This window comes from Pinus tabuliformis, chromosome 3_2 (genome assembly GCF_031772625.1).
Source record: "Pinus tabuliformis cultivar Carrire ecotype Pingquan chromosome 3_2, CPIR1, whole genome shotgun sequence".
Taxonomy (NCBI): Eukaryota; Viridiplantae; Streptophyta; class Pinopsida; order Pinales; family Pinaceae; genus Pinus; species Pinus tabuliformis.
Window position 1 is genome coordinate 891,605,146 of NC_142302.1, and position 22,797 is coordinate 891,627,942.

The 22,797-nt window shown below is 38.2% G+C and overlaps 1 pseudogene; it reads right to left on the minus strand.

Moving 5' to 3' along the window:
* Positions 1-9,274: 9,274 nt before the first annotated feature.
* Positions 9,275-10,154, minus strand: LOC149183496 (acyltransferase GLAUCE-like; annotated as a pseudogene).
* Positions 10,155-22,797: the final 12,643 nt, after the last annotated feature.

The following is a 22,797-nucleotide window of genomic DNA, read 5'->3' on the forward strand; positions in this document are numbered from 1 at the left end:
TATCTTGTGGGAATTTCATGTCAAGTCGTATTCAGGTCACCCGCTATATCAAAATACATTGACAGTGGTTAAGAAGTTCTACCATTGGTCAAACTTGCAGAAACGGGTCGCAGAGGTTGTTGTAAGATGCTTGGATTGTAAACAGGTAAAAGCATAGTGTAAGCATCTAGGTGGTCTACTACAGTCGATCATGATTCCAGAATGGAAATCAAAGGTCATTTTCATGGATTTCATTATAGGTTTGTCAAGGACATCTAGGCAACATGATTCTATTATGGTTGTGGTTGGCAGGTTGGCAAAGGTAGCTCACTTCAAAGCAGTTAAGTCTACATATTCAGCTAGTGAGGTAGCACATGTCTTCCTCAGAGATATAGTGAGGTTGCATGGTGTTCTGAACAAGATAGTGTCAGATAGAGATGCTAAGTTCACTTCCAGGTTTTGGAAGGATTTATTTGTAGGTTTGGGTACAGAGTTGGCCTTTAGTACAACTTATCATTCGTAAACAGATGGAAAGATATAGAGGGTCAATAGTGTTATGAAACTAGATAAATGCCTTAGAATTCAGCCTCTTCGAGGGGGCAACCTCCTTTAAATTAAACAATTGAACAATTCTTCGATGACACAAATGACAAAACCTCCTTTCTATATATAGGAGTCTAAGGGGTCACAATATAACCAAATCCAACCTAACAATAATAATATAAGGGCAAAAAAATAACAATAGTGGGCTTCTATGGGGCACAATAATAACAATATGGGGACAATAGAGGCACAATAATAACAATAAGAGATACAATGAAAATAGTAATGGGGGAATCTTCAATGGGTAAGTTCTTCCACTTGATGAGATACTCTGAAATTGATCGATTTCATAACTGTCGAGTTCTTGTTTCTTTGACTGCTTCAGGTTCCAATATGATTTTTCCTTCCTCATCAGTTCTGGAAATATTGTTTGAACTGGGAGCTTGTCTCCTATAACCTTCTTTAAGCATGACACATGGAAAACTGGGTGCACTTGGGAAGCTATAGGAAGCTCCAATTTGTATGCCATAGTACCTATCTTTTGCAACACCTTGTATGGACCATAATACTTTGGTGATAATTTATTATCCTTATTAGCTTACTTGAGGGACATTTGTTTATATGGTTGTAGCCGTAGGAATACCCAATCACCCCAATCAAAACTTCTTTCGTTGCGATGTTGCTCTGCCTACTATTTCATTCTATTCTGCGCCAAGGTGAGGTTATCCTTTAAGAGTTGGAGAACTTGTTGTTGATGCTCGATGTGATCTTTCACTGCTTGAACCTTAGAATTTTCTCTTAAATGTGATGTGATGGATGGTGGATGATATCCATAAAGTGCCATAAATGGAATCATTTTTGTTGCAGTATGGAAGGAAGTGTTATACCACCATTTAGCCAGAGGCAACCATTTGACCCATTATGTTTGTTTATCAGATACAAGGCAACGAAGATATCCTTCCAAACTTTTGTTTACTATCTCATTTTGCCTATCAGATTGAGGATGATAAGATGAGATATGAGCTAACTGAGTACCAAGACAAGAAAATCATTTTGTCCAAAAATTTCCAGTGAAAATGGGATCTCTATCGCTTACAATAATCTTTGGGTTTCCATGTAGCTTTTGAATTGTTTCCATAAATGCAGTAGAAACTGTACTCGCTTTAAATGGATGATATAATGCACAAAAGTGTGCATACTTGGTAAGTTTGTCAAATACCACCATGATAACACTCTTTCCTTCGAACTTGGGTAAACCTGTGATAAAATCCATTGAAACCTCCTCCCAACGTTGGCTTGGAATGGATAAAGGTTGTAATAGACCTAGGGTCTTAATTGTTTCAACTTTATTTTGTTGGCAAACCAAACATTCCACCACAAACTTTTGAATATCCGATTTAAGGCCATCCCAAAAAAATTCCTTCTTAACCCTGTGGTAAGTTTTTAGAAATCCCGAGTGCCCTCCTTAGGGAGATGTGTGCAATTCCCTAAGAATATTTTATTTGAGTTGGGAATTCTTACATAGGTATAACCGACATTTGTACCATAACGAATCATTTTTCCAGCTAAATGTATCAGATGTACTGGGATCTTGTTGTAACTTTTGAATGAGTGACCACACTTTGTCGTCATTCTTCCATTCATCCCTTGCTTCGTTTATCAAATCTGGTTGGATAATAGAAATGGCGTAAAGAAATGCTTCCACATCCTCATCCTTTCTTGAGAGTGCATCTGCCACAACATTTTGTTTCCCTTTTTTGTAGATGATTTCAAAGTCATAACCCAACATCTTTGTGACCCATTTTTGCTGCTCTTATGAAGATAATCTTTGTTCTAAAAATTATTTAAGACTATCATGATCTATTTTTACTTTGAAGTGTCTTCCCATTAGATAGGATCTCCATTTCTTAAGTGCATGTACTATTGCCAACATTTCCTTCTCATAAATAGCTTTGTGTAAATACTTTCCTTTGATTGGACGACTTTCGCAGGTAATGGGTCTTTCTTCTTGCATTAAAACAACACCAATTCCATTTCCTGAGGCATCACATTCCACAATAAAGGTTCTTGTGAAGTTGGTGTAGCTAAAACCGGTGCTTGGCACATTGCCTCTTTAATATGTTCAAAGGCCTTCGTTGCTTGTAGAGTCCATGAAAATGCATCTTTCTTCAATAATGTTGTTAGAGGTGTTGCTATTCTCCCATAATTCTTATCAAACATGCGATAATACCCTGTCAACCGGAGAAATCCTAGTAGATGCTTTATGGATGTGGGGATTTTCCATTCCTTAATGGTTTTAATTTTGCTAGGGTCTAGCTTAACACCTTCATGAGATACAATATGACCCAGATATTCCACCTCTTGTAATCCAAAGAAACATTTGGAGATTTTTGCATATAATTGTTTCTCCTCCAATAGTTTGAGCACCATGTCAACATGTTGAACATGATCCTTCCAAGACTTGTTGTAGATTAGTATATCATCAAAAAAATACTAACACAAATTTTCTAAGGGTGGGTTTGAAAATGGAATTCATCAAACCTTGAAATGTAGAAGGTGCATTAGTAAGGCCAAAAGGCATGACCAAAAATTCATAATGACCCTCATGAGTTCTAAATGTTGTTTTTGGAATGTCTTCAGTCTTCATTCTGATTTGATGATATCCTGAATGCAGATCCAACTTGGTGAAGTAAATTGATCCATGCAATTAATCCAATAATTCATCAATGACAGGAATGGGAAATTTATCTTTAATAGTGAGCTTGTTGAGCTCCCTATAATCTGGACACATGCGCCATGATTCGTCCTTCTTATGAACCAATACTACTGGAGCAGAGAAAGAACTTTGACTAGGTTGAATTATACCAGCCTCTAGCATTTCTGCGACCATACGTTCAATTTCACTCAGGGATATCTGGAAGGCCTGATGTTTGGAGGAACACTTCCTGGAATCAAATTAATAGCATGATCGTGATCACAAATAGGTGGGAGGCCTTTGGGAGTCTCAAATAACTTGGAATGATTGTCCAAGGCTTTTTGGAGATCTGGATAAATGTATGATTTCGATGTGGAAACCTCTAGTGAACATAATTGTTCAATTATGCCTCGTTGTTCTTTCTTAAGAAGCTTTGTGATTCCGTTAGAGTTGATTATCTTTCTCGGTTTCCCTGCCATACCCCTTAATTCAACTTCCTTTCCTTCTGAATAAAATTTCATGAAAAATTCTTGAAAATCAAAAGCTATTGTACCCAAAGATTGTAGCCATTGGACTCCTGGTACAACATCAGGACCACCCATTGGAATGGAAAGCATTGGGCTATTCAATACATATTCTCCCATGGATAGCTTGATATTATGGCACTTTCCTGAGCAATTTATGGTTCCTCCACTTGCAACCATCACTTGACACTCTGGTGCTAGATATAGGAAGAAATTCAATTCCTTGGCTATCTTACAATGAATAAAATTATGGGTATTGCCCGAATCAATCAACACTATTACCTTTTTCTTCTTGATATTCCCTTCTATCTTAATAGTTTGAGGAGTGGTAATTTCAGCCAATGCATTACAAGATATGGTCAAATTCATTTCTTCTCTCTCTAGGGTTTTTTCCTGGTGTATATCCTCTTCTTTTGATGTTTCTTGTTCTTGTTCTTTTTCTTCCTCCTCTTCACAATCTATGTAAAATAATTTATTCTTAGCACACTTATGGCCTTTAGTGTATTTGCTATCACAACTGTAACAAAGCCCTTTTGCTCTTTTTTCTTCCAATTGTTGTGGTGTCAAGCTTATAGGTTGTGGATGACTAGGGGCAACAACACTTCCATCTTTATGATTGTGAGTGGTAGGCTTCCTTGTTGCCATAATTTTGCTTTCCATTTTTCTTGCCAAATTGAATGCCTTCTCCAATGAATCAAGTTCCCAAAGGCGAACCTCCTGTTGGATGTTATCCTTTAAATTCCCTGTGAACACATCAATCATATGCTCCTCTGGAATATCTTTTACCCTTATATTCAATTTTTGGAAGTCCTCAATGTGCTCCATCATTAAACCCTTTTGTTTGAGATTTATCAATTAGCTAAAAAAAGTGTTGCTTTTTGTATCCTCATAATGTGCTATCATTTCATCCGTAAAAATAGCCCAAGTGACAAATTTGTTTACGAGAGCAAAGCCATCGATACCATACAAACTGATTTTGTTCCAAATATAAAGTTGTAATGCGTACCTTTTGTGTGTTTTGGACATTATGGAGATCGAAAAATTGCTCCATTTGTAGTATCTATGTTATAGGATCCTTGCCATCAAACTTCTTCATATCGATCTTTGGAACATGGTGGTTCTTCAATCCAACATTAGAGTCTATGAAATCATTATTAACATTTATTTTGTTCTCATCATGATTTTCCTTTACTACCATTTTGCCATTAGTAAGCATTTCTTGTAGAAACATTGTCAAATATGTCTTCAAATATTCCATCTTAGCTTCCACGCCTTTCTTTAAATCATCCATCTTAGCTTCCACGCCATCCTCTTAGCTTCCACGCCATCCTCTTAACTTCCACACCATTCATCTTAGCTTCCACGCCATCCATCTTAGCTTCCACGTCATTCATCTTAGCTTCTACGGCTTTCTTTAAACCATCCATCTTAGCTTCCACGCCATACATCTTAGCTTCTACGTCTTTTTTTAAACCATCCATCTTAGCTTTTGTTACTTTTTGTGCGAGTGAAATTTGTTGTACTTGGTCCCCTAATTTTGATATATCATGTTGCATTTTTTCCTCTTCTTCATGAGTCATGCTAGAGCTTTCAGGTTGCTTACTAGGTGTTTCCATTTTCTTTCTTCGAGGCATCAATTACTGATAATAATGCTTCACTATGCCCTTTGAATTCCTTCAAACTAATTTTTCAAACCAAACTTATGCAAAAATTTAAAAAAACTACACACCTTTTTTCACTTTGTAGGAGATCGATATTGAATTTGTTGTATCTCTATAATTTTGGATCTCCAAGGTCTGAAATTGCTTCCTGCGGTAACCCTCTGAGTACTCTTTCTAACCCTGCAAGTCTAATCAAGATTGGATTCTCCAATGAAGAGTTATGCCAAATCTCCCACGATGACCTGATTATAGACTGGTTTAGTAGAGCGAACTTGTACGAAGTGCCACGTGTCACTGTTTTGACCTTAGAATCTGAAACTGATACACAGAAAACTGCAATTCGTCTTCTTTCTGTAACTTCTTATGAAACTTCAATCTGATGCTCAAAAAAAAAAAAGGGAGTTATGACAATTTTCCCCAGGTCACCTGTTTGAGATGTAATTCGGGATCCTGCAAAACCTTAACTTCCTTGGATCATATCTCTGAAAATATAACAATACAAGATTTGAAATTCGCACCCCCAGTTCAGAGAGATTTCGGCTCAAATGGGTTTTATTTTTCACTTCTGAAATGTTGTAGAGAAAAAGTTATAGAAAAAATTCCACGATGACATGTTTAGAGTAGTGAAACCCTAGAATCCAAGCTCTTATACCAAATGTTATGAAACCAGCTCACAAAAAGATAGAAAAGAGAGATAAACACCTTAGAATTTAGCTTGTTCAATGGGGCAACCTCCTTTACATTATACAAATGAACAATTCTTCGATGATACAAATGAAAAAACCTCCTTTCTATATATAGGAGTTTAAGGGGTCACAATATAACCAAAGCCGACCTAACAATAATAATATAAGGGTACAAAAGTAATAATAGTGGGCTTCTATGGGGCAAAATAATAACAATATGGAGACAATAGGGGCACAATAATAACAATAGTAATGGGGGAATCACTAGTATTGTAGGGACCTAACAAATAGTATTTTGGAGGACATAGCCCCAAGGGTTAGCTCAGTTGGGCAAAATCAGCCTAGATTTTTCCGTGGACGTAGCGCCACCCGTTGACCAAGGTGTCTGTGAACCACAACCTAAAAAAAAAGGATTTTGGAGGACATGTTGAGAATGTATGTTATGCATCAATAGTAAAAGTGGGAAGAGTATCTTCCACTAGTTGAGTTTTCTTACAACAATGGGTATCAGGAGTCACTAAGGATGAGTTTGTTTGAGATACTTTATGGGTAGAGTTGTAATACTCCCATCAACTGGAGTGATCCAGTGAACAAGGTGTTGATAGGACCGAACATGTTGGCAAAAATGGAATAGGAAATGCAGGTTATCAAGCAAAATCTAAAGGCAGCACAGGACATGCAAAAAAATTATGCAAATCAACATAGGGCATTTAAGGAGTTTAAGATTAGGGAGCATGTGTATTTGCGCATCAAGCCCAAGAAGTGTTCCTTAAGGATTTGGTCATGTGCGAAGTTGACACCTCGATATTGCAAGCCTTTCAATATCCTTGAGAGGATTGGACCATTGACCTACAGACTTGCACTGCTTTCGACCGTGAAAGTCCATGATGTTTTCCATGTTTCATTGCTTAAAAGATATATTAAGGATGTTGATAATGTGATTGATTGGTTTGTTTTGCAGGTGGAGCCTGAAGGAGAATTCCAGCTAGAACCTTAGTGCATTTTGCAACGGAAATAGCTCATGCTCCGGAATCGAGCAAGTTAAAGTGCAGTGGAAGCCCTTTGGGCCCGATGAAGCTACATGGGAGATGGCTAATCAGATGCGGCCTATGTATCCTTCATTATTTTCCTGTGAAGGCAAATGATTTTTGGTATATGTACATATTTATGTATGGTTGTTATTGTAAATACTGCAATGAGTTGTGTTATAAAGCTCCAATAAGGAGTATGGGTGTCATGTTGGTTTGCTTTTCAACATGTTGTTCATTGTAAATATTGCATCAAGCTAAGTTATAAAGCTCCATGGGTAGTATGTCTTGGTTTTCACTTGATGGTCATAGGTGTCATAGAACACCAAGACGATGTTCCCCTAAGGGGGAGGGGTCTATAACAACCCCAGGTTAAAAGTTCATGTAATAAAGTTAATAAAGGAAAAATAAGACCAAGGTCATGGGACACTTTTTCCAAGATGAATGTTGGGCAAGACATCCTAGTGGGTGTTCATTTGGTTTATTATGGATAAGAGGAAATTGGCAAATAATGACAAAGACATTGAAAAGGAAAAGCCGCATTAATTGACATTTATTTATGAAAATAATGGAAAATAGGAGAAAAGGAAGGTGAAAGGTCACTGGTTTCATGTGAGGAGGAAATTGAAGGAAAATTAGTGGAAATTGGAGAAAATAGAGGCATCATTGATAAAAAGGCTTATGAGGATCAATTCCCAACCTTTGGTCAGCTAAGTTTTGGATCTCTCTCACCATTCTCTCTCTCTCTCATACTCTTTCACACTTAGAGCATTCTTGGAGCACTCTAGCATTGGAGAAAGGAAGGCAAAACAAGGACAAGAAAGAAAAGGGAAGCAAAGATCAAGTAGGAAGAGTTGGATCAAGCAACTACAACGAGATTACTTGAAAGTATTGACTTGCATGTATGATTTCCTTGCAAGTTTTGTCTTGCATGGTACATGCATGTGTGTATTTGGTTCTCTTGCTATCATTAACATAGGATTTTCCAGGTTTGACAGTGGTTTCAGCCTTGCCTTTCCATTTCTAGATAGCCATGGTGTGATGGGGTTCTTTATTTGGTTGAGCTGTATTGTTGGATGGTTTTGGAATCGCGTGAAGTAGTCTCAGGAAAATTCCCAAGGGCCTAGGAATCCCTTGCCTGGTAATGGCAAGATACACGATAAATCCCGAGGGTGGAGATGGGAAAATTCCTCAAGGTAATGGTGAATAAATATGGAAGCATCCATGCTTGTATAGGGCCTAGTGATCCCTTGACCGGTTTTGGCGGGATTGCGGTAAAGCATGGTAGTGTATGTTTCTTTTTTGGGCCTGGGAATCCCTTGATCAGTAATGCCAGGATACATGGTAAAGCTTGGTTATATAGACGAGGGTTTCGGACCTAGAAATCTCTTGGTGGGATATGCCCTGGCTAGTTTTGTTGTGATTCCCACATTCATGCTTAGAATATGGCACAGGGGTTATTGGCTGAAAGAAAGATTTGGTTTAGCCCAATCTATGGTTCGGTGGTACGTGGAAGTCCCTGACTTGGTTGGATTTTGCATATGTTAATAAAAGCTTTTTTTTACTTGTATTCCATGAGTAAATGTACTTTTCATTATTTGGTTTTGATGGTTGTTCTATAATCGACATTATTCTAGCTATATGTTAGTTATAAGAAGGGTTTTATGGAAGACTTTAGTTATGGATCTCATCATGTTTTGATTTTTAAATGAATGGTTAATGAATGCATGACATAATAAATGATAATGTAGTTTTGTGAGAGGACATTAGACCTTATTAACGATTCTCATATACGTATGAGAGCCCTATGCTTAGATGTGTATTTATGACCTATACATTACTTGTTCATGATGTGTTTGATGAAATGTTTGTCGTGGTTGGGATGGGTCAGGTTAAGTCCTTGTTCAAGTTTGGCATTAAATTCTTTGTCTTTGTGTTATGTATTATTTCTGAGAGTTTCATTAAGTTTTGGGCAGAGGTCAGGGTTCCATCCCTAATTGAAGATTGAAGATGTGCTTTCGCTTTGTATAATTGTTGTCAAATATTGTGCAAGAAATAACATCTGTTGTAAGTTTACGAAACTCCGAGAGCACATCAACTTCCTTTTCACTAGAGAACACCAATTCTCTCCATTGCTGCAACATAGTGGTAGTAAAATTCACAAATGTTGGAACCTGACCCTGAATTCCACTAGAAACAACACCGTGGAAATCTAAACACTCATAATTTCCAACGCCAGGCTTCTTTCCCTCCACATGTGCGTTATCACCACTTCGAAATTGGTGCACTTCTTGATCTTTCCATCCTCCATTACTTTTTCTTTGAGGCGATCCAACATTTCTACAGATACGAGAAAGAGCTTCAGTAAAAGCTTCGACTGTGGTAGAATTTTGATCGATTTTGACTCTGCAGGCGCCTGGCTGCCTCCTCCTCCCCTGAGGGATATCACAAATATTGGTGTTCTCAGAGGAACCCTGGCTTTCAGAATAGGTCGATCCAAGTTTGGTGTGACTTCCGAGCTTTCTCCTTTAATATTCCATCAAAAACGTAGTGATTGAGTCCAGTCCCAACTGCAAAACCCCCACATTTGAAACGGGTGGCCTATAGGGTAAGGAGCGGGAGATCTTGGAGGTGAGAGTGACAACGTAGTCCTGCAATATGAGTTTCCTAAACATTGTGTTGGAAAACTTTACATCCTTCAGTTCTTCCATGGTGAGATCACTCGTCCCCACACCAAAGAACACCCCAGTGCCATTGCATTCTACAATCGATCCTCCTCCTCGTTGAGCGTAAGCCTCCCGACCATGAAATAGTAGTGAACAAATATATTTCCTAGCATGTTTCCATACCTATGGACTATTTTATCAAGCCATGTGAGCACAAGCAGGGAAGAAGGTGATTGTTGCAACAACAGAGACCATGGTTTAATCAATGTTGGAAAGAAACATGGAGTGTCGTGGGGTCGGCTCTGTTGGATAGACAACAAAATGAGTCTCTATCGTTATTTGCGGGTCACATACAAAGTCCTCCTATGTCATCGTTGATCTACTGAAACTCTCTTCCTTTACTTCTTGTGCCACTTATTTTCAGTTACCGCTGCTTTGGAGTTAGTAACCACTTCGATATGTCATGTGATGGCTTGGGAGTCAGTAACCACTTTGATATGTGTGAGGGAGGTATCAATCGAACAATAGAGGATAGTTCTATCGTCTAACAGAGAGAATGGATAGCAGATAACCGCACACAGTGGCAACAGGGGGAGTGGTTCTCAAAGGAAAACACCTTACGACGTAATTAAACTAAGCGGCAAGGAACGGTAGATATGCGGCCTTGTTATTAGTCCCTGCTTGGGACTATTAGCGATCGATTGAGCGTTGACGGCGTATTAATCTTCTGTTTGACCAAAAATATTGATGTGCATCACAACTTTAACCAAAGTTTTCATATTAGAAAATAATATAAAATTTATTATGTAATTTCTGATTGGACAACAAAGTTGAGGGTCTTATTGCGGGCTTCGCATCTTTCAAGAAATTCATGTTCGGGTAAAAGTAAGATATCCAAAGTTTTCAGATATGGAAAGTTTTTGTTATCCAAAGTTTGGTCATATTGTCGAGTTAAACATTTTTATCAAAAGCACAACTTAGTTTGTCCTAAGTTTTTGGTACCTGTTCTCCGTGTCCTGCATCCTGCAAGTGCCAGATGTTTACATATGTTTGAAGTATGTAGAGGCGTCCACGTTGGTCTAGAAATGCTTTCTCCGGAGTAAGTTCGAGGAGCAGAGCAGAGAGTGTCGACCAGCTAGTTTGAGGAGCAGAGGAGCAGAGAGTGTCGAGCAGCAGGATCTGTGAAGGGGGGAGCTTTAGCTTTACAACTTGTAAGTTCCATTTTACAATGACTTAATTTTACTTTCCATGATTACAACAGTTCCACGATTACAGAAGTTGTTTTTGTTCATGCCATTTCTTTGGTTTGGCTTCGGCCAGTTTTTGTGCAGCTAGTAGACGCTTTTTCCATGAGCATGAAGGGAAGAATAGCCCTTCTAGGACTGGTGGGAGCTCTTACCTTCCTTATCTGTCGCTACTGACTTCGTTGCCCCTGGAAAGGGCCCTTGCCTTGAAGCCCCAACTGTATGCGTCAAACTATAAGTGGCTTTTTTACCGCTGCCTATCGAGCTTCTTTTGAAGGGTCCTGTACTCTAATCTTCGGGTTAGTAGTAGCGCCAGTCGCGGCTGACCCATCATCGCAGGCTGAAGTATACCTTATACTAGTTCCTGAGCCCCCTGTTGCAAAGGTAATACATCTCCTGAATAGTTAAAGGCTTCTTGTTTTGGGCATATGTTTTTGGGAAAGATTTTGGATTCTTTTAGGGTTTCATTTCAGGGATTTTTTGGATCATTTATTACAGGGTTTGGACTTTTGTTTTATTCTTTCTAGTTTGGGATCCATTCAAATAAATCTCCTCTTGAAGCTAGACCTAGCAATTGGTTTTTAATTTTACTATTACTTCGGCCTCCTCAGAGTATCCACTACAAAAAATCAAATTCTTGATGATCCTCTCCCAAATCAATGAAGAAATTGAGGACTTAGGCATCCTTAGACTGTGTTTGGAGACTCGTTAGGGCATCAAACTTAAGGTTTGTTCATATGGCCTAATATGAAATAGCAGTGCCTATATTTTTTTACATTAGTAACCTATGAAAACAAGTATTGTGACTTGCAAATCTCATGAGCCCTCCTTCAATACCAACGGTTAGGAACATCACTCAGCCCTCTAGGATAGTGAACCTTAGGCAGAAAAGTTCGTTGAGCTCTAGTTTAGTCAACAGGGATTTGTTTGAAGTGTTTGCAATATTTTGAAAGAACTTTTAGTGCAATAACCTTCGACCCTCCTTAGGGTATCCATCTGAGCATAATTCAATCACAAAATGCCTTAATCTCATCAACAAGTCTGTAGTCCCTTTAAGCTCCATGTATATAATTCTATTGTAAGCATTGACAAGAGTTTAATAGTGACAACAATTTAATAGTGACGTTTTGAGGTGTGACCTAACTTCACAAAATTAATTTTGACAACACTTAACAATGTTATTCTACCTATAACAGTATGTCCTCTTATTAACATTGACGTGGAAAAAACATTGATGTTAGATAATAACTGAGACTCTAAGATATATTAATGATCGTTTTACAGTACATTGGATTTTATCTATGAGACAATAAATTTGAGATGAACAGTAGTCCTTATAGTGACCTATGGTTATAACATGACAATGATGACAATATGGTTGAGATTGTTTCTTTACTATCAAGGATAAAAGAAACATTGATGACTTTTCTTTTTTATGATAATCACTTCATGATGACACTAATATTTTGATGGATAGTACTTTGTTACCTACTATAGTGCAATGTATAACCTATTCCTAAGCTTGATTATGTTGTGACAGTAACCATGTAGTAAAGCATTTCTCATAGCTGAAATCTCTAATATTGACAGTGATATTGGTATGTCAAATACTTTGATGAATGACAAAAAGTGTGCTGAATGACATGACAACAATGGGTGACAACACATGTGTAAATCATATGACAAAAAAATGATCTTACATGGCAGCAGTGGTTTGATGACAATAAAGGCATTTGCTATATCTGATCAACTATAAGACATATGCTAGTAATTCTCTTTGGTCAAAATTTGAGACAATTACAAGAAGGTCATAGAACAGACCTAAGACATTCATTACAGAGATTAGATTGATTAGTTATCGGAGAGTAGTGAATTCATTTATGTTGGTGTTTTGGCGTAGTTAAGGTTTGATGCACATATTATGTAGTGAGTTGAGTTGGCATTGTATTTGAGAAGAGGAAACTTTGGGTATGATGGTGAATAGTGTTTGAGGTACAATTATGAAGTGGTCAAATTGAGAAGAGTTTGGAGGAGTAAGGATGTCAGGACTTGATAGTGATAGACATATCTAGCAGAGGAGCAGAACTTTTATAATAGTTTCTTTATATTAATTTTAAGTGCAAGGGGATCCAATCTGAAAATAATGAAATGTGATCTGTTAGTTGATTAGGGTGGTAGGGTGGTGAAGGCAGGTGATTGGATTCACCTTTAGGTTGGAACCTGAAAACACTTATGGCAAGGTGGTGCTAGGGCAGGTTGTAGCTTGCATAGGGTGTTGGAGCATCTGTCTAATTGCATCAGTTACACGGGATGTTAGAACATCTATCAAGTTGGAGCATCCTACAAGTTGGATATTGTAAATTAGGGGGTTGGAGCCCCCTTAAGTTGGAGCTCAAAACTTGATGTAATGATTTTTTAAGACAACTATTAAGAACCGTTTGGTAGTTTTTGACCCAGAGGGGGTTTTCCACCTAATTTTTTATTTTTTATTTTTATTTTTATTTTTTTGCCTTGATTATTGTGTATTGTGGAATGGTGTTCTTTATTTTTTATTGTTTATAATCATTAAATTTTAATGATAATTAATGCTTTGAGACATTAAAATTTCTAATTGATAAGAAATATTGATTCACTCCCCTTTGAGTATTTCCAAGAAAACTAAGCAATTTTTGACGTGGCATGAGGTGGGCTGTTGTTTGGGCCTTGTTGAAATGTGTACTTCTCAACTAGACCTTTATAATGGGACATTGAGCACCAAACAAAGATTGTTTGCTAAAATTACAGCTTCAGGAAGTTGACATAATAACTAACCCCATGAGAACCATAAACCTTTTGGCATTTCATCTCCTAGGATTAGATTTTTGGATCTTTTGGGTTTTCTCATTTTTGTTTATGTTAAAGAGGGCCTTTCGACCTCATTATAATGAGTTATTCTAAATGCACATAGCCATCACATCTCTTCTCAAAGATAAGCTAGCATCATTCGAGTGAGTTTGTTTCATTTTGCATTTTTTTTACAGTTTCCACGCATTTATTTTATTAATAAAAGTCATGTTTTACTATCTTTCTACTTTTTTGTTATAAATATTTATTTCATTTTGATCCATTCATAAATACAAATAAGTGGTATTAGAGTGATTCACTCTTTATTTGTTTTCCTGTGTATGTCCCCAATGAGGTCGCAATTGGTACTTGAACTGCTTGAGCCCTTGCAATATTGTCCTTGTCAACCACAATGGCCTCCCATGGTGGAAGAAAAGAAAAATGAGGGAATAGGAGATCCTATCAAATTATTTCTTGAGGAAGTCCTCACATGACAAAGGAACAAGATGGTAGATAATTTTCCTCAAATCCTTCGACGACTGCCAACAACTAATGAATCTTCATCAAGTGACCACTTTGGAGGCACCACCCCCTTCAAGGTACAAGTTACTTTTTATATACCTACATTTGAAGGTCAGATTGATGCAATTGCTCTAGAAAAAATGTTAAACCTACTAGAAGGTCATTTTTATGTCCACAATTGTTTCGATAGAGAAAATATTATGTTTATACCCCTTAAGGTTGTCCCCCGTGTAAACAATTAGAGGGACACTTACCGCGAGCCACAATGGAGACTTTGACTAATATAATGATGACCCAAGCATGAAACCATGCTTTAATAAGTCATTGTTACAATAATAAAAAAATATTTTATTTATTCTTTTGACAAGTACATTTCATGATGACTCAAGTACATTAATGAAGACCGAACATAGTTACATTTTCCAACACTCCCTATTAACTAGGGAGGTGTTCATAATGTACAAATATAATGGAAGATTTGAAACTATATGAACCATGAAGAACTTTAGGCCTACGATGCCATGGACTAGATTCCTGACCAGAGCAACCTATCCATTGGTCTCTCAACAATTTAGGCACCGTAATGCCACAGACTAGATTCCTGACTAGGGAAATATATCTAAGTGGGAATAAGGTGGACTCAATTTTTCATCCCCTTTAGGTACCACCAGGCTTACTTGCTAACCACCAACCCAAGGACCTAGGTTCGTATCCATGGTTATAGTTCTATGACCCACGCCACCCTTCCCTAATTTGGGAGCTAGACATCAACACAAAGTGTCGGCCATATGTCCTCCCAGGAAATGCTTCACTCACAATGCCTCAACAAGTCTCTTCCATTTCCTTATCATCAATACAATCAACAATGTATACCAAACCCAGCAGGTTTCTTAGATACTCAAGCTTCTTATTCGGAAGAGCCTTTGTTAGTATGTCTACTACATGTTCATCTATCGAGACATACTCCAACTTCATTATCGCATCCTGCACCAAGTTCCTAATAAAGTGGAACTTACTATTGATATGTCTCGTCTTAGAATGAAACATAAGATCTCTAGACATCTTGATACAACTTTGGTCATAATTAATCATAGTAGGACCCTGAGCCTTCTCGAACAAATATGTTAGAAGCTTCCTTAAACAAACAACCTCCTTTCCTACATCACATGCAACCACATATTCTGCCTCGGCACTACTCAACGCAATGAGATATTGCTTCCTACCCATCCATGAGATCATAACAACTCCCAGACTAAAACATTATCCAGTAGCACTCCTTGCATTAGCCTCACTGCCACACCAATTAGAGTTTGTGAAACCAATTAGCTTGAATTCCTTACTATCATACTTTAGGCAGTGATATCTAGTGCCACGAAGATACCTCGGTATATTTTTAGCAGTTATCCAGTGATCATGACACGCCTCCAACTGAAACTGACTAAGAATGTTTATTGTAAAACATATATCTAGCCTAGCATTTACCAAATACATTAGGGAACCCACCAACTAACGATAGGAGGTAGGGTCCACGAGAATAGAGTTAGAGTCCCTCAACTTCTTGAGATTGGTGATCATAGGAGTAGTCATCAGCTTGGAATCCATCATCCCAAATTTCTGTAACAACTTGATGATGTACTTTCCTTTCCACAAATATATCTCCCTAGGTCTCTGCCATACTTCTAGACCTAGGTAGTAGTGCACCAGTCCTAGATCCTTCATTTCAAATTCAGCTGCCAAAATCTTCTTGCATTCTTGAATTCTTCGTTCCACACCTGTGATGAATAGGTCATCCACATATAGCAAAATAATGACAGGCTCATCCTCCACAACCTTGATGTAGAGATTCAGATCAACAAAACTCTTCACAAACCCAATTCTAAGTAGGCATGCATCCATCTTGACATACCATGCCTTAAGTGGTTGCTTCAAGCCATATAGGGCCTTCTTAAGTCTGCAAACATGAGAGTCCCTACTATTAACTTCAAATCCTTCGGGTTGTTCGATGTACACTTCCTCATCAATGGTCCCATTCAGAAATGCGGTCTTCACATCCATTTGATGGATATTCCACCCCATTGTAGCAGCCAATGAAACCAACGATCTAATGGTAGTGTACCTTGTTGTGCAAATGTTTCTTCATAATCAACGCCTTCCTTTTGAGATAAACCCCTTCTTTTCTTTATTCTTTTGACAAGTACATTTCATGATGACTCAAGTAAATTAATGAAGACCGAACATAGTTACATTTTCCAACAGATATTACCCTACTAGAAGCTATGTTAGGTAGTACATGAGACAGACCACATTATGGTAGGAGAGGGGCCAAATATTGCCAGAGTACACAAATATCTTCTTGTTGTAGTTGCGACAACGACCCTCCAAAAATTTTTCCTAAGTCAATTTTGGATACTACATGAACCATTGTTTCAAGACCCTTAGTGTCATCGCATTGTTTTTTTTGTGATTCATATGTTTTGTCCTAGCGTTGCATCCTTATAAGTCAATGTTTCCTAAGTGTCATCACCTAACCCTTAGAGGCATTTGTGTTATCTAGTCCATGGTTAGGTGGACGTATGACTTTTCTTGACTTAGAAATTAGGCTTTTCACCATGCATACACTAGAAAAGCACACAAAAGTAAACAAAATCAAGAAAAGTGCCCTTTAAAGAAAAAACACACTTCGAGTTCATGAAGACATGCTTTTGTGTTGAGCGCACTCCCTCACGTCGAAGAAGTGCGCCCTCCTTGAGCGCACTACTTCATACTAAATACATGTGCCCCCCTTGAGAGCATTCCTTCGTGTCGAAGACATGCACCCTTCTTGAATGCATGCATGAGCCTTATTATTACATGTGGGCGCGCTCCTAGAAAATAAGAGCCACCATAACTCCCCTAAACTAACTCATTCACTCGTTGACAAGTGGAGATCATGCATGAATTTTCATGTAATTTCTTTTAAATAAACCTAGTTAATCATTCATATTCATAATCATTCTCATCTAGGTTGGGGGCACAAGTGCGAATCAAGGAACTCTTCATTGATCTGTGTTACACGTAAGTTTTGCATGTTGAATTCATTCATTTCCTTTCATGATTCATTGTTGATCTTGCTTCTCTTGTTGGTTTTTCTTTGCTTTTAAGTTTATTTACTCGTGATTCTATTCAGTCTTGCTTCTACAAGTGTTATTTTGTTGTCACACGCTGAAACTCTACATGTTCCTTGTCTTTTCAAATTCTCACCATGATTGTGATAACATCTATAAAATTTTATGGATCCTTCTTCTTCTCATTTTTATCACGAAATATTGTTGTTAGACTTTTTCTTGAGCCATCCCCAGGCAGAGCACACTTCTGGAACCCGAAGATTGGTCAGCTCTGAAAATTGCACCCAAAATAGTGCAGTTTCCCTCTTCAGCACACTCCTTCACCATGAATAATTGTGCCATCCCTCAGCGCATGAGCACACTCTAAAGGCTTGAGTGAGTTTCCTTCATCCCTTTGGCATGGGCCAGTGCGCTCTCCTTTCCAATGAGTGCATGAGCGCACCTTGAAGGCCTGGAGCACCAAATACATGTTCTTTCGCCCCTTCGAAGTGCACAAGTGCTCCCTCTCTCTCTGGTTGAGTGCACCGTGAAGTCATGAAAGCCCAAAACATCATCCTTCAACCTTTCAGAGTGCGCCAGTGCACCCTAGGTGGTTTTCCTTCCCTTGCTTGAGAACATAAGCACATTGCAAAGCCCTAAATGACCCTTCACACCCCTTTGTGCTTTGAAAGTGCACCTTCCTTGTTTGCATGCCTATTTTCTCTTGCATGCAAGTGATTATGTGTTTTCATTCATAGATTTAAATTCCCAGTACATTTAATGGCTCTTTGAACGAGATTTGTAGAAGATGTTGATGCATAGTTAGTTTCTTAAATCTAATATTGTCATCATAAGTGTGTTGCCACAAACATGTGTTTGAGCTACAAGTATTATCACCTTTCGTCATCTGTTGGAGCCATGCCTCCCTGTAAACTGGCCTCCAAAGAAGTTTCAGAGGCAAGTAATGAGGAAGTTGTTGAAGTGACAAATCCAACCATTCCCATTTATGCATACATGCAGTGCTTGATTGATAAGTCTATCGAGGTCACATGGAGTGGCATAAAGAACATATTCATACAAAAAATGTTTCATGACAACTTAAAGGACTTGGAAGTGTATATCAACATCAAGCGGTCCAGGATGCATGGGATCGTTGGAAGATTCTCGATCATCTATTGTGTGGAAGTGATTGAGTGGATCATTACACATATGGATGACTCTCATCTCGTGCTTTACATCGAAAGTGGTGGTCAAATCACCACCTATTATGGAGAAGACATGTAGACCTACTATACGATACTTAGGCCCACATAATATGCAAATGGTGACTTTACATCAAATGGGATGACCTCGACACAAGTGAAATCATCAAATCTTAGTGTCGAGAACCTGCCAATATTCATCACCGCTCATCCGCAGTTTATCCAACCAAGATTACCAAATATGTATATTAGTATCTAATTTCCATGTGTTTTCTGTTGCATGGGAGGAAGAATGTTGAGGTGTTTGAGGAAAATTGGATATATATGCTCAATATGGTGGTAACCCGTGGTAAAGTTTAAATTGGGTAGATATATTGTCATTTGAGTTGCAGCGTCTTGTGGGGCAAGCAAAAGCATATTTGAGGGAAAATTAAGCCCAAAAATTCTATGTGTCTGCATTTCTACCGGATGAAATCAGTGTACAATATGCATTCCCAAGAATGTATTGGAACTGGACTCCTCAGGACTTGTTCCCGATTTAATTTCACTGCAGAGTGTTGTCAGAATCAATCTTGAGAGACACATATGAAAGATTGGTTGAACAATTCTTTGAAGTTATTTTTCATATAATATTCAAGATCTATCCTCCTTGCATGACCGATCAGGTGAAGGACTCACTACGGGATATTTTTGATTGGTTTGCATCGCCCAAGGGTACATACATCAGGTGTTTTGGTTGTTAGATATCCCCTCATCTCATGCCGCGATATGTGACCAATAAGGTTGTCATGTAGGAAGTAGAAAATAAATTGCATAAGGGACTGTGAGGAGTTCTTCATAGGAGGAAGAAATCCCCTTGGCCCAACTTCCCTTTGAAGAGAGGACTATATGAGTTAAAGAGCCACAAGAAAGCAGTGGAAAAAATACAAGAACTGGATCGCTTACACTTCGCAACTAAGGAATTTCATGGATATGATCCCATGATAGTGTGAAAGCAACATTGTGAAAGGATCAATTTCAATTTGGTGCATTCATCAATGTCCATAGTGGAAGTTGAAAAGGTTAAGAACATGTATAATGCAGTTAGAAAGACGCATCCAATAATGGAGACCAGTTTACCCCAATATCCACCAAATCTGAACATGCAGGTGTAGGAGATGGCTCCTAAAAATAGGATTAGATATGATTCGCTTGGTCAAAACAACAGGAAATGGAAGGCTAATTCTTTGAACATGGGAGATTTTCAAGCAAAACAGGAGAGGATAGAAGTAGAAGAAGAGGAGAAGAGGAAGCAATATGAGTTGTTAGAGAAGCAATGAGAAGAAGAAGATGAAAGGAGAAGAATAGAAGAGGAACAACAAAGGCAGTCCCAAGAGGAAGAAGCAGCACAAAGAGTGGAAGAAGAACAATTGACTCGGGAGATAGAAGAGGAAGAGTTGGAGGAAGAGGATACCATCCAACCCATGGATGATGAACTAAGTTCTCCAAAAGAAGCTCCTCCCACAGGTGGGCATCTTCCATTTGGATAAATGGGAATCACACCTCCATCGATAAACAAATTCATGGATGGATGTAGTGTCACGTTTGATCAGCTTGAGAAGAGGATCATGTAGGAGAGGCGTAGATATTTCCCAAATGATCCTCAAAATCTAGCCTCGGATTCTGCAGAAAAGGTGATAACCGCCAATACCAAAAGGAATATATGGGAAATCATGGCCAAAAATGTTGCTTTTGCACTAGCAGTGTAGGATAACTATGAATATCTATTGAGTGAAAAAGCTAGACTTAGGAAAGAACTTGTTGCAGTAAAGCAACAAATGGAACATCTTGCAGTGGAGAATCAACAATTATCTTCACAGAGCTTTAACACTGCAGAATGTCAGTCATCCATGCAAGAGGAATTGGGGCCAATGGAGGACATAATGGCACTGTTATATGATGAGATGATACTTCTACAATAGGTGGTGGCCCATCTTGTTGGCATTCAGAAGAAAGCACAAGAAGTGGTGAAACTCCTGAAAGTAGTAAATAGAGCGTTCGATCATCTTCAAGAGTGGGTTGTTAAGTATATAGATTCTCCACAACATTTGGAAATAAAAGGCAGGATTTTCACAGAGATATATAGAGTTCATCTAACACTCCACCATCAAAACTATATGTGTCTTGGGGAACAGTTGATTAGTGCTATTGCTGCTTATAATCAACTGCACAATGGTTTCAAGTTTTTAGCACAAAAACATGGTATGCCTTCAATAAGAACACTTGATGCAATCAAAGGTAGGGAAATCATCTTCGAGGAGATCACGCAATGCATTGAACAAATCAAACAAGCAACAAAACAAGAAGGCTTGGCAGTCACCAAAGACATTATTCTACAATACATCATCGCACCAGTAAAAGCTCTTATGAAACATTCATGGCTATGGAATAATGTACAATCAAGCTCTAAGTCCATATTGACGAAGGCACTGGAAGTGAAGATGCATTATGTGGGGGGCTAGCTAGTTCGAGTCAAATCCATATCAATGGAGTTTAAAGCATGGCATGCATACATTACAAATGATCTCCATGAGGAAGCAAATAACTTATCAATTTGATGAGACTTTGTCCTATTATCAATTTTGTCTTATATAGCCATTGTGATCTGGACCCTGGGGGAGGCACCAAGATCTAAAAAAATGAAATGCCAGAAGAAAAGAGGAGAACACATAGTAAACAAAACCATAATGAAATTTTTTATTATTATTATTAAAACAAAGAATAACTATAAAAGCTACATTGTGGTGGATAATTTGTCCTTTTACAAAATGTGACTTGTTACATATAGTCTTTTTTAGTTACAATACCACAGGTAAATTTCATGGATGCCACTTACAATACGATGGATAAATTCCATGGGTGGATGAATACCATGGGTGGATAAATACCATGGGTGAATGAATACCATGGGTACATGCCACTTACAAACCATGGATGGATAAATACCACGGATGGATGAATACCATGGGTACATGCCACTTACAATACCATGGGTGGATGAATACCATGGGTGGATAAATACCATGGGTGGATGAATACCATGGGTGGATGCCACTTTCCATTCTGATAACTCCTCCCCCCTTAAGAAGCAATGGTCCCCATTGCGTGAAGTTCCCTCCTGAGAAGCCTTTGTTGAATAAGAGTTGTTGGAGAGAAGGGTTTTCTGTGGTTAACCCATAACCGTGATGAGCGAAGATCCGCGGATAAAAATACCTTGTGATGCTTTTCACCAACTGTGATGCTAACAGTGTGTGACATAGAAAATCGACTTTGTTGAAGCATTGCTTTGTGGATGACCCATAACCATGACAAATGAAGATCTGAGGATAGAGATACCTTGTAATGCTTGTGACCAGTTGTGATACGAACAGTGTGCGGCCTAGAAAATGCACTTTAATGACAAGGGTTTTGTGCGGTTGACCCATAACCTTGATTCTTTTCATTCTTCTTAGTAAAAGCATTATGGTTTCTCTGGTAGATTCTCCTATCCAATGAGATGTTGTAAAGGATTATTTCACATTATAGACCTCTTGTTGCAATTTTGCTGATAAATTCTACTACAGGCGATGAAATCAAATTTCGTGAAAGACCCATTTCAGGTATTGAAAATATATTTCCATTGATATTAGACAGTTGAACTTTGATTACCTGTGGAGTGAGAAAATAATTCCAAAAACTCATGGTATGCGTGGTCGCGCAACATTCCAGACGTGTAACTTCAATTGCTCATATCTCTTAGACTGGGAAAGGAAATAAAATTCCGTAAAAAACCCATTTGAGATAACAAAAAATAATTTCAAATGAGATATTTTTAACTTTATAGAATACTTTGTGGAGGTCGTAGCACTTGAATGAAGTTTGTTGAATATTGCGGCAAAATTTTCAAATTAAAATGTGCTTCAAACCCTCATTCCCATGGAGTCATAACCTGAATCTGATACCACGGATCTGGATCCTGGGGGAGGCCCCCAAGACCTAAAAATTTGAAATTCCATAATAAAAGAGGAGAACACACAAAAACAAAACCACAAATAAACTCTTTTTTTATGATTAAAACAAAGAATAATTGTAAAAGCTACATTGGGGTGGACAACCTATCCTT